Genomic DNA, 13,332 nt, shown 5'->3' with positions numbered 1-13,332 from the left:
TTCTGATCTTTTTATGTTCTCCTGGGAGCAACGACAAAGCTACAGAAGGCCGATATCCCTATGCCATGATACAAATCTATGGCGCGGCCACATTTGCTGACGCTGTGGGTCGCCTCTGCTCAAAAAGGAAATATCAGAGCTAGAAATGTTTCCAGGAATGGGAACCAAAATTATCATGGGGCTGGACAACTCTGCTATTTTATGTTTTAATCATCACCCCCCAGGCCAGCTTGCAAAAGAATACCCAAAAATAAACCAGTACATACTGCACATCGCGAAATGTAAACTGTTATTTGTGCACAGCTGAAAGCCACCCAGTTGCTAGAGCAGCTTGGACTCTAACTTCTGTAACTGTGGAAACCCTTAGCCCTTTCTTGGAGAAGCGCGGCTGACTTTACAGATAGATTTTTCTTCCCGCAGAGGTTTGGCTACCTATGTAGTACATCTTTATAATCTCCCCTGACCTTCAGGAGAATCTCTCCGTTTACATTCCCATCCGAAGAAATACAGCTCGGTTGAAAAAGTGGAGTTTACCCAGAGGAGATGAGTTGCTATGAAGACACAGGACTCTCCTTAGGGACAGATTTAGGTCTGATGAGGCCCTAAGCTTCTGAAGGTAATGGGGCCCTTTATATGTCCAACTGTCCTTTGTCAACAACAAATGGCCGCTGATATATATGTTGTTGTTTAGTCGTGCCCGACTCTTCGTGACCCCCTGGACCAGAGCACGCCAGGCACTCCTGTCTTCCACTGCCTCCCGCAGTTTGGTCAAACTCATGTTCGTAGCTTCGAGAACACTGTCCAACCATCTCGTCCTCTGTCATCCCCTTCTCCTTGTGCCCTCCATCTTTCCCAACATCAGGGTCTTTTCCAGGGAGTCTTCTCTTCTCATGAGGAGGCCAAAGTCTTCAGGATCTGTCCTTCCAGTGAGCACTCAGGGCTGATTTCCTTCAGAATGGAGAGGTTTGATCTTCTTGCAGTCCATGGGACTCTCAAGAGTCTCCTCCAGCACCAGAATTCAAAAGCATCCATTCTTTGGCGATCAGCCTTCTTTATGGTCCAGCTCTCACTTCCATACATCACTACTGGGAAAACCATAGCTTGAACTATACGGACCTTTGTCGGCAAGGTGAGGTCTCTGCTTTTTAAGATGCTGTCTAGGTTTGTCATTGCTATGTGGTAATTGATGGACCTAATAGGTATTTAAAGCCATTTGCACAGAACAAAATATGTATTTTATCAAAGTAATTGTTGAACTGAAATACAATTAAGAAGAATATTAACAGTGAAATTTTTGGGGGTCCCCAAAAGAGTGGGGCCCTAAGCTATAGCTTGTTTAGCTCATATGTAAATCCGGAACTGGGTCTCCTTCATCTGTAGTCTGTTTTCAGGGATCACTCACATCCCTCCCTTTTTGAGACCGACTTGGTTCAGCTCAAGAAATGCTTTTTGCAACGCATGAGTTTCTTAAGAGTCCCCCCCCCCAAAAAAACCCGGGTGCCTCAAATGTCCTTCTTTGTGCTCATGACGGCATCAAGGTGGTTAGAAGTCATCCTGCTTTCAGTACGTTTCGCACCTGCAAAAATTTGTTCTCAAACTTATCACACCACAAATACTTGGTGTTCTTCTTTGCCCGCTTTTGTTTTGCTATAGCGCATGAGTGACGGCAATAATGAGGCAACACTGCAGAAACATCACAGAACAACTGTGGATGGTCCAGAATAAATCCATCGCTAATTACTATTGTTGCAGAATAGGTAAAGGTAAAGGGACCCCTGACCATTAGGTCCAGTCGCGGACGACTGTTCATGGATGGTGTGGGTGCCATCCCCACACACTGATTGTGGGACATGCCTATGCCATTTTGCATTCCCGCCTCTTTTGGATGCGGGAGCCATTTTGTTTTATGCCACACCCAACCACCAGCCATTTTGTGACTGGCGCCCAGAGAAAATGTCCTCAGAATTCCACTGGCCCATCAAGAGGGGCAACCTCTGATCTATCTAGTACCAAACAGTCTGGCCAGGGAGCTTGCCATCTGTAGGGTGGGCCCTGGGGCCCGAGCATCCACACCGCTGGGCCCCCAACACAACCTCCGGTGCCTCGTGAAGCACTGGAAGTCATGCCTGAGGCCTTGCGAGACTTCGGAACCAGAGGTCAGGTTCTGAGGCTGCATGGCGCATGACGTCATGACGTCACGTCACATGTGCTGGGCACCCATAATTTGGGGCCCAAGTCGGACCCACAGAGATGCTCCAATATGCTGAGAGTTGTCCGCCACCCAAAACTACAATTTTCAGAGTGGCTTAACAATTGATCCCTCTTCTGAGGGAACTCTGGGAATTGTGGCTCTGTGAGGTGAACTGTGTCCTCCTGGGAACTCTCAGCACCCTTAAAGAACTACGGTTCCCATAATGCTTTGGGAGGAAAGCCATGGCTGATAAAGTGGCAAAAGTGTGCTTTAAGGGTCTGGTGCCGCTGTGGCTTAAATCTCCAAACTGTGACCCAGCAGCACTCTGGCTCTCTTGTAAAATACAGAAGGGCATAGGGGAACCCTAAACAGGGATAGGGCAGAAAACTCATCCCGAAGGAATTCCAATTATAGAAATGGAAAGGGCGTGTTTCTGGTTTATTGGCTCTTTCTTCCCAGGGCCAAAAATACGTGACCTTTCCCTTTGTGAGTTGTTTGCGAACCAAAATGCCGTTCCTTGATGCCATCAGTAGTTTATGTGACACTGCAAAGGGAGCCATCCTGCGAGGCAGAGAACAGCCGCGCGTTTTCAGAGGCGTCAGGGGTGGGCTGAAGCAAAACAGAATCTCCTCGGCTTCTTGAAAGTATCAGCGCATATTTACAAGAGCGCAGCCAGGCGGCTCTATTTTAGGGGATGAGATGTACTGTTCGAGTGAGAGTGAGGACTTAATAAAAACATTGGAGCTGACAACACATTGGATCAAACCAGAAGTGTCTCTAAACAGGGGATTAGAGAAATCCAGGGAGCGAGAGGAGGAGGCGATCAGTCGATGATGGCTATAAGCCGCCTTCAGGATCAGAGACAGAATGACACTGAATAGCAGTTCCTGGGGGATAAGAGCAGGACAGAGGCCTATTGGAAACATGTTCAATAGCAGGACAGAGGGCTATTGAAAACATGTTCAACAGCAGGACAGAGGGCTATTGCATCCATGTTCTGCAGGAGGACAGAGGGCTATTGCATCCATGTTCTGCAGCAGGACAGAGGGCTATTGCATCCATGTTCTGCAGGAGGACAGAGGGCTATTGCATCCATGTTCTGCAGGAGGACAGAGGGCTATTGCATCCATGTTCTGCAGGAGGACAGAGGGCTATTGCATCCATGTTCTGCAAGAGGACAGAGGGCTATTGCATCCATGTTCTGCAGGAGGAGAGAGGGCTATTGCATCCAGGCTCAATAGCAGGACAGAGGGCTGTTGCATCCATGTTCTGTAGCAGGACAGAGGGCTGTAGCATCCATGTTCTGTAGCAGGACAGAGGGCTGTTGCATCCATGTTCTGCAGGAGGACAGAGGGCTATTGCATCCATGTTCTGCAGGAGGACAGAGGGCTATTGCATCCATGTTCTGCAGGAGGACAGAGGGCTGTTGCATCCAGGCTCAACAGCAGAAAAGAGAGGACTATTGCATCCATGTTCTGTAGCAGGACAGAGGGCTATTGCATCCATGTTCTGTAGCAGGACAGAGGGCTATTGCATCCATGTTCTGCAGGAGGACAGAGGGCTATTGCATCCATGTTCTGCAGGAGGACAGAGGGCTGTTGCATCCAGGCTCAACAGCAGAAAAGAGAGGACTATTGCATCCATGTTCTGTAGCAGGACAGAGGGCTATTGTACCCCATCAGCAGAAAATAATGACACTTAACAGTAGCTTCTCCCGCGTTCTTTCAGGAAGAGAAACACTTTGCACCTCTGCTCAGAGCAGTAGGGAGCGTGGGTGTCCAATCCTGATTTCCAGCTGAATGTGGGCATGTTTAAAGGGGCATGTTCAAGGCAGGAGAGGCTGAGTCAGTGCAAACTAGGCCTGAGCAGGAAGCGCAAACGGTCCCTCGTGATATATTTGCTGAGACCTTGAGGAGCTCACAGCGGTCTACGTAGTTCTTCCCATCTTATCCTCACAACGACCCTGCGAGGTCGAGAGGCAGCGGCCGGCCCAAGGGCACCCAGTGATCTTTGTGGGGGATTTGAACCCCGGTCTCTCAGGGCCTCATCCAGGATGCCACACGGCCCCTGAAGGTGTGCCAAACCGATCGGTTTGGTCCACCCAAAATGCCAGAGCCTTGCGGAAAGGTTTGAAATGTTAGCGCTGAGAGAGTCCACATTTGTGGAGACAGTGCTGCCGTTCCGCTCCAACCTTGAAAAGGTGGGTTTTCTGTGGAAGAACCATGGAGAAAATGCAGGGGAGCCATGATAAGGAAGACGACATCATGTACACAACCCCTAAAAACTGAGGGAACAATGTATTCCCTCATAAACACCTCATATGGACATACCTCTGGATTCAAGATGGCCACAAACATACACATAGGAGTCAACTCTTAAGGGCCAAGGTCCCTTCAGCCCCCAAATAAAATATTTGAGGGCACCAGACCCCCAAAGTTTATGACCACTGCCATTCAATTGGTGTGCATGCGTCGCATCTTGTGGTTGATTATATGGGGTGCGGCTTACCTGCCCCCCATATTTTATTCAAGTTGGCACCCCTGGACATACAGAAAGCAACCCGGAAAGCTTGGTGGATCCCATTTTCTTCTCAAAGCTCTCTGTGACATTCTGGGTTGCTAAATTTTCAGCAACACCCTGTATGGTGGCATAGATAGATAGATAGATAGATGATAGATAGATAGATAGATAGATAGATAGATAGATAGATAGATAGATAGATAGATGATAGATGATAGATAGATAGATATAGATAGATATAATTAGTTTTTCAACATATCATTTTCAACAGTAATTAAACATACTTTCATATCTTATACCATTTTTTTGACTTCCATCAATCACATCTGAAAATTTTCCAGTCTATTCACTAAATATACATTTCTTACTTCCACAATTATGTTTAATTCATAACTACTATCTCTATTCTTTCTCTACTTTGCAATGCTTCATACAAAACATCTTGTAGTCCTACTAGCGTAATTTGTTGATGACAGTTGCTCTTCAAATAGTTCGTATATTTCTTCCAATCTTCTGTAAATCTCTGGTCCCGCAGGTTTCGAATCCTTCCTGTCATTTTATCTAATTCTGCATAGTCCATTAATTCTGTCTGCCATTCTTCTTTCGTCAGAATTTCTTCTGTACGGCGGCAAAATTTGTCTGCCACCGCCAACCTAAACGGGGCGCCCCAAGGCTCTGGACCCAGTGTGACCGAACTGGACAGGAAATTCGCTTCTACGCCTTTCCTTTTCTTGTTGTTATTGTTTAGTCATTTAGTCGTGTCCGACTCTTCATGACCCCCTGAACCAGAGCACGCCAGGCACTCCTGTCTTCCACTGCCTCCCGCAGTTTGGTCAAACTCATCCTGGTAGCTTTGAGAACACCGTCCAACCATCTCGTCCTCTGTCATCCCCTTCTCCTTGTCCCTCAATCTTTCCCAACATCAGAGTCTTTTCCAGGGAGTCTTCTCTTCCCATGAGGTGGCCAAAGTCTTGGAGCCTCAGCTTCAGGATCTGTCCTTCCAGTGAGCACTCAGGGCTGATTTCCTTCAGAATGGAGAGGTCTGATCTTCTTGCAGTCCATGGGACTCTCAAGAGTTTCTTCCAGCACCATAATTCAAAAGCATCCATTCTTTGGCGATCAGTCTTCTTTATGGTCCAGCTCTCACTTCCATACATCACTACTGGGAAAACCAGAGCTTGAACTATACAGACCTTTATTGGCAAGGTGATGTCTCTGCTTTTTAAGATGCTGTTCTTTTCTTTAAAAATAAATAAAATGGTTTTCACAGAACGTTTTGTCACTTGTCCGCTGCGTCCTGTCGGCCATCTTGCCACTTCCGAGAAGGGCCTCTCCCTCAAACACAAAAGACTGACGCTAACGCCGTCTGCAGGGTCAGGTTTCCTCGGCAGTAAGACTTCCCTGAAATGATGCCAGGGCGCAAATCGGATTATCTCCTGTTTGAGTCAACCCGAGACGGTTTGGGGGAGTGATGGAGGGAGGAATTTCTCTTGGAGCGAAGCAGAGGAGAGCGTTGACCTGGATTCCAAGTCTGTCACGCACGACACCAGGAATCCAGGAAGCCTCGATCAGCAGATCCTGAACGCTGACATCATAGCCGCCCCTCTTGCTATTTTGGAGAAGGCGGCTGACCTTCGGGCCTAATGACGCTGCTAATTTTAGCTAAATGGTTTTCTCCAGCATCTGGGAGGGTGACTAGGAAGAACGTACTGATAATATCAGCACGTTAACAAACCAGGAGATATGGGTCACTTCGACCTGTTGGATGGTTTTACTTTTATATAAATTTTTATTAGTTTTTTAACATGCCATTTTCAACAGTAATTAAACATACTTTTACATCTTATTCAATTTTTTTGACTTCCATCAGCCCTGTCTGAAAATTTTCCAATCTAATCTCTTAGTATGCATTTCTTATCTACCCTATTACATTTCAAACTCATAAGCAATATCTCTATCTTTTTCTACTTTGTAACACTTCGTATATTTCCCCTTACAAAACTTCTTGTAGTCCTACTAGCGTAATTTGCTGATTACAGTTGCTCTTCAAATAATTCATATACTTCTTCCAATCTTCTGTAAATCTCTGGTCCCGCAGGTTTTGAATCCTTCCTGTCATTTTGTCCAATTCTGCAGAGTCCATTAATTTCGTCTGCCGTTCTTCTTACATCGGAATTTCTTCTTGCTTCCATTTATGGGCTAACAGTACAGTGGTACCTCGGGTTAAGTACTTAATTCGTTCCGGAGGTCCGCTCTTAACCTGAAACTGTTCTTAACCTGAAGCACCACTTTAGCTAATGGGGCCTCCTGCTGCCGCCACACCGCCGGAGCCCGATTTCTGTTCTTATCCTGAAGCAAAGTTCTTAACCTGAAGCACTATTTCTGGGTTAGCGGAGTCTGTAACCTGAAGTGTATGTAACCCGAGGTACCACTGTACTCTTGCCGCTGTTGTTGCATATAAGAACAATTTAACATCTTGCCTATTAATGTCTTGGCCTATAATACCAAGTAGAAATGCTTCTGGTTTTTGAAAAAATGTATATTTAAACATCTTTTTCATCTCATTATATATCATTTCCCAGAAGTTCTTTCCTTTCTTACATTCCCACCACATATGATAAAATGTTCCTCAACCTGTGGGATGGTTTGACCCTCATTTCACACAACCATCTATCCTCCCTTGAGGGCTATAGGGTGGGGGGAAATCCAGAAGATCCCAGAAACAGGCTGGTTTTGTAACCCTCCAGAGGAGAAGGCTCCTTTTCCACAAATATGTTCAAGAGTCTGTGGTTATGTGTCCAAAGTTGTACAAAGTCTATTGCGTATGTACATGGCCATTGTGTTGCCTAGACATTGCTGACGAAATTTAGCAGTGTCGGGGGCTGGCGTTAATCCAAAATGGAAGTTGTAGTCCAAAATGGCCACACTAGGTAGGGATGGGGTTGGGAGTTGAAGTCCGGAAGGTATCAGGTAGGAAGAAGGCCGGCTGAGAAATAGTCTAGTTTTTAACCCCCAGCTCTTGTTTCTTGAATTGATACAACGCAGGCACACAAAAAAGGACAACAGAACCTCAGCCACGAGTTTCGATGGATTTGGAACGATGCTTTCAATTTACACAGAAGGCTCCCCCAGGGTTCAGAACTGCAGCCAGCCAGCTAAACAATGGCAATGACGTGATGTGGTTAGGTCGTTCGAAACGGAGTGTGCTTTCAAAGAGAGCAGCAAAGCTGGGTCAAATCAGGAGCCACGTTCAACGGATTACAAAACTGCTGGAGGTATTTGGTTACACCTTCCCAAAGTAGTTCGTTTCTCTCCCTCCCTCCCTCCCTCCCTCCCCCCTCTCTCTTTGAGCAAGCTATACAAATAAAATTTTGGCAAGGGGATAACTGCATAGGAACAAAATTGCATAGGAACAAAACACAAATGGCCATCTTAGCCCATCTCCAATGACATTTCCCTTGTCTCATAGTTTCCTGCTGAAATCCTGCAACCTTTTATACCTGTTATGTACTGAGGTTCTCACCCTGGGCCAGCAGGGGGATACTGTAGATAGTTTTCACTCAGGTCCACATATGCAAATAAGGGATTGAAAGTGACGTTCAGTGATTGGATAGTTACAGAAAATGGTTACTGTTGCGTTGTAGTGGAGCTCTATACAGTGGTACCTCTGGTTAAGTACTTAATTCGTTCCGGAGGTCCGTTCTTAACCTGAAGCTGTTCTTAACCTGAAGCACCACTTTAGCTAATGGGGCCTCCCGCTGCCGACGCGCCACTGGAGCACGATTTCTGTTCTCATCCTGAAGCAAAGTTCTTAACCTGAGATACTATTTTTGGGTAAGCGGAGTCTGTAACCTGAAGCGTATGTATCCTGAGGTACCACTGTATAAGCAGGCTGGCTGAACCCTTCAGTTCAGTTCTGGCCTGTGAATAAACAAGAGCTGTCTGAAGAATCGCTGTGTCGTCTGATATGTTCACCCACAACTTAACACTACCCCGTTGCAAGGGGCTGGACAGGACAATGGAGGAGAAAGGCAGGGGCGTTGGGGGCGGCACGCCCCGGGTGCCATCTCTGAAGGGGGGGGTGACAAAATCCTCCCTGGGCAGATCGCCGCCATGTCAATAGGGACACGACGGAATGTGCAGCACCTATAGGGACGCGCTGTGCCATGGGGCCTTAGCCGCCCTACAGCTGGGGGGAGGCAGAGGGCGGACAGCAGACGGGATAGGCCATCATGCCCCTAGATGAAGCCGCACGTGCCATGTCCCTATGGGTGGGGCACCCCGCCCCACGTGCCCGAGAGGCTTCCTCCGCCACTGGAACTGGGTGACCCTTTGTGTTCCTTCCAACTCTGCAAAGCCACTTCTGCCCTTCAGCGGAGGTGGGGTTGCAGGCTTCACGGCCCCACCATGCGCGCGGCGGCTGGAGCACAGCCCCTGTACGATTGGGGGGATTCCCGGCCGCGTCACCCCCTGGCCAGCCAATCAGCTGGCTCTGGGGGCGTGGCCTGCCCTATTTAAGGCAGGCATGGCCGGGGATCTCCCTCTTTTGCCGCCTACCAGTTGTTCCTATTTCCCACCCTCCCGTCCTTTAAGGTTTTTGTTCCTTGACCTTGCTATGGACCTCGGTTGGTCACCATTGAGGGGCCTGGTAGGAATTTTTCCACTTGGCAAATTGGCACCAGCTACTTGGTTTCTGCCTACCTCGTAGCAAATCGTCACAACTTTCTGGGTATTGGCGGTTAGGCATTGGTATGGTTCTGTAGATAGAAGAGAGGAGGTAACGCCATCACCTGCCCCGCATTTTGAAGGGTAGTCCGATAAAGGATTTTGGGGGGCGTGGCCCTGTCCGAAGCCTGGGGAGGTGAGGGCCTACGTCACGCCCCCTAGCGGTGGCCCCAAGGGAGTTTCTAGTTGATGTGCATCAGCAGGACTCCCCCTACTGGTGGTTAACCCTTTCCGGACTTCCAGCAAACAGGCTGGAGTCGGATATAGTCGGTTAGGACCAATGCCTAAGCCAATACCGCTCATCACCTGTAACCAATAAAGTTGTGGCCTTTTTTAGCCCATTAACCTTAATAATTGTGTCATGCGTCATTATTTCCACCTGGGGGGGGGGGAACTCACCACACAATTATATGATTCTATGAAATGTTTGCAGGGCTGGGTTTCCCCTCCAGCCCTTTCGTTGTGTTGTAGCACAGCAGACAGATACCAACAGCTGCCCCCTCCAGAGGGCACGAATGCGTTATCCTTGAAAAAGCACCTCCGAACAACTAGCAAAGCAGAACAATGTGTGGACAATCCAGTATGGACCATTGTACCTATGGGACCGCCTCTCCTGGTATGCCCTGCGAAGGACCTTAAGGTCCATAAATAGCAAGACCCTAGTGTTCCCGAGCCCTAAGGAAGTCAGATTAGCCTCAGCCAGAGCCAGGGCCTTTTCAACACTGGTGGAACGCTCTGCCTCATGAGACCAGGGCCCTGCGGGATCTGATTTCTTTCTGCAGGGCCTGTAAGACAGAGTTGTTCCACCTGGCCTTTGGCTTGGAATCAACTTTGTTATGCACTGAAGTTCTCACCCTGGGCCAGCAGGGGGATACTGTAGATAGTTTTCACTCAGGTCCACATATGCAAATAAGGGATTGAAAGTGACGTTCAGTGACTGGATAGTTACAGAAAGTTGTTACAGTTGCGTTGTAGTGGAGCTCTATATAAGCAGGCTGGCTGAACCCTTCAGTTCAGGTCTGTTCTGGCCTCTGAATAAACAAGAGCTGTTTGAAGAATTACTGTGTCGTCTGATATGTTTACCCACAACTTAACAAACTTGATCCCCTCCCCCTCTTTCCTGTTTCCTTTCTCCTTCTGTAATGAGACTCCTATTTGGGCACTTCCCTGGCTTTTTTCTGGCCCACGTAGGACCAGTCTGGATAGTTGGTCTTGCTGACGACTTGATGTTTTCACCCCCAAAAAGTTTTTGATTTGAGTTTCTACTGAAATGAGGCTGCATTTTAATGTTGTATTTTAATCTTGTTTTTAAGTTGTATTTTAATCAATTGTTTTTATACCTGGTGTTAGCCGCCCTGAGCCTGGTCTTGGCTGGGGAGAGTGGGGTATAAATAAAATTTATTTATTTATTATGATGATGATGATGATGGTGATGGTGATGATGATGATGATGATGATGATGATGAAGAAGAATCCACCACAGATGCAATATTCTCACCTCAATGTCATACTTCAAAAACACTTCTGCTTGGAGCGTTCCGCAGGATCAAGCTATCCTACGAAGCGCTCACCATTGCACTGGCTTGTCTTTAGCAGACGGCAAGAGATTGAGGGCCATTCCTGCACTGTAGCCAGTTGGTGATTCAATGAGTGATGGAAAATCAGCCCGCAGGTAGCAGCCATGTCTACAGACTCAGAAACGAAGAGCCGCGATTTGCAGAAGAACTAGAAACCACTTTGTTCTGTGCTTTTCTTCTTAAAGAACCGCATGTTAATTTGGCACAGGCTTTGCATTGAAGTCTGGAAAGGGTACATGCTCCCAGCTACAAACAGCCAACCCCCTCCCTGGGGCCACTTTATCACTGGAACATGTGGCGTACAGACAAACAGACAGACAGACAGACGTCTCCCTGCAGGGTGATCTAGTGTCTCCAGAACAGCAACAGCGCCACGGGAAAGGAGCAGTTCTGTTGGCTTCCCCCATCTAGCGCAATTGCCCCACAATTGACTTTCCAGGAAAGAAAGTCTCCGAAGGAGTTTCCTTGCCCAGCAAATCTCCGAAGGCTGCCAGCATTCGACATCACCGCTTACTTGGGAGTTAACCCTTCAACAAGTCTGGCCTGCTTCTGGACCCCATCGTGGGGGCAGTGTAGTTAAACTGTCCAGGCTTTAAAAGAGGATCGGGCAAATTCATGGAGGAGAGGGCGATTGTTGGCCCCTTGCCATGATGACTATGCTCTGCCTACATGAGAGAGAGAGATAAAACTTTATTCGCATTAGCCAATGGCCATAGCGACAGTAAAACAGTAAAACATGCAGCACTCATCTCGCTTGATTGGCTGAGGGAGCCAGCGTACAGCTTCTGGGTCATGTGACCAGCATGACTAAGCCGCTTCTGGCGAACCAGAGCAGCGCACGGAAACACCGTTTACCTTCCCGCCGGAGCGGTACCTATTGATCTACTAGCACTTTCGAACTGCTAGGTTGGTAGGATCAGGGACCGAGCAACGGGAGCTCACACGTTGCAGGGATTCGAACCGCCGACCTTCTGATCGGCAAGCCCTAGGCTCTGTGGTTTAACCCACAGCGCCACCTGCGTCCCCTTGATACGTGTATTGATATTCAATCTTATAGAGAATATTCTTTCTTGGCTTAAGTTTAAGAGACTGATTTGCTGTGAAGGCAGAACTTAGCCATCATGGCTGCTAACCATCGATAGCCCTCTCCCCTGTGTGAATTTATCTCATCTTCTTCTGAGAGCCAGTGTGGTGCAGTGGTTAAGAGCGGTAGTCTCGTAATCTGGGGAACCGGGTTCGCTTCCCTGCTCCTCCACATGCAGCTGCTGGGTGACCTTGGGCCAGTCACACTTCTGTGAAGTCTCTCAGCCCCACTCACCTCACAGAGTGTTTGTTGTGGGGGAGGAAGGGAAAGGAGAATGTTAGCCACTTTGAGACTCCTTCGGGTAGTGATAAAGCGGGATATCAAATCCAAACTCCTCCTCCTCCTCCTCCTCCTCCTCCTCCTCCTCCTCCTCCTCCTCCTCTTCTTCTTCTTCTTCTTCTTCTTCTTCTTCTTCTTCTTCTTCCAAATCCATCCAAATTGGTGGCCATCCTTGTTTCCTGTGGGAACGAGTTCCATGACATGTGAAGAAGGACTTTCTTTTCCTCAGCCATTTCTGCTCCCATTTCTGTTTCCGTTGGAGTTCTCCAACCTCCTGACCCCCCCAACCCTTCACCGGGCTGTTCGCTTAATTATCGAGGCGACGGAAGGCCTTCTCGGGGGAAGATGGTCTCCCTAGAGGGGCTTCAGAGGCAACGGGTCAGATGGACACCTGTTGGGCACGGTTCATGCTGAGGGAATCCCGTTCCGAATTGGCAGAAGACCCAGAAGGGTCTGGCCCTGGTCTCTGATTCCAGACCTCAGAATAATTTGTCAAGTCGGGGACGCCTTGTAGCTCACAAGGGCTTTGTGCACTTTTAATTCTCGCAAGCAGGTGGGCCCGTGGCCTTTCGGCTCTTCCTTTGCCCTGCCTGTTGTGCCTGTTCCGCCACCGTTTAGTCACGGCTAAGGACAGAGGCTTCCTGCATTTCAACTTGGGATTTTAACCCGGGAATCTCTCTCTCTCTCTCTCTCTCTCTCCCCAAATCCCATGAAAGACTCCCTTTGTGCAGACTCAGGAAAGGCAAAGAGCCCCGTGAAATGCGGAGACAGGTGTTGGCACGGTTTTGAGATCGGCTTCCTGGGATATCCGACCAAGCAGCAAGCCAGGACGGCACATTCCAGCCGAGGAGCTCAGCCGCCGAGCCTTGCAGCCCGACTCCAGGGCTATGTTTCATACTTGGAGTCGGCATTCTGCAAGCTGGTGCCCCCAGAAGGTTTGGACTACAACTCCTAAA

The sequence above is a fragment of the Podarcis liolepis genome, assembly GCF_965112155.1.
Source record: "Podarcis liolepis genome assembly, chromosome: 10".
NCBI lineage: Eukaryota > Metazoa > Chordata > Lepidosauria > Squamata > Lacertidae > Podarcis > Podarcis liolepis.
The sequence above is the reverse complement of the archived record's forward strand: the minus strand, read 5'-3'. Positions refer to the sequence as shown.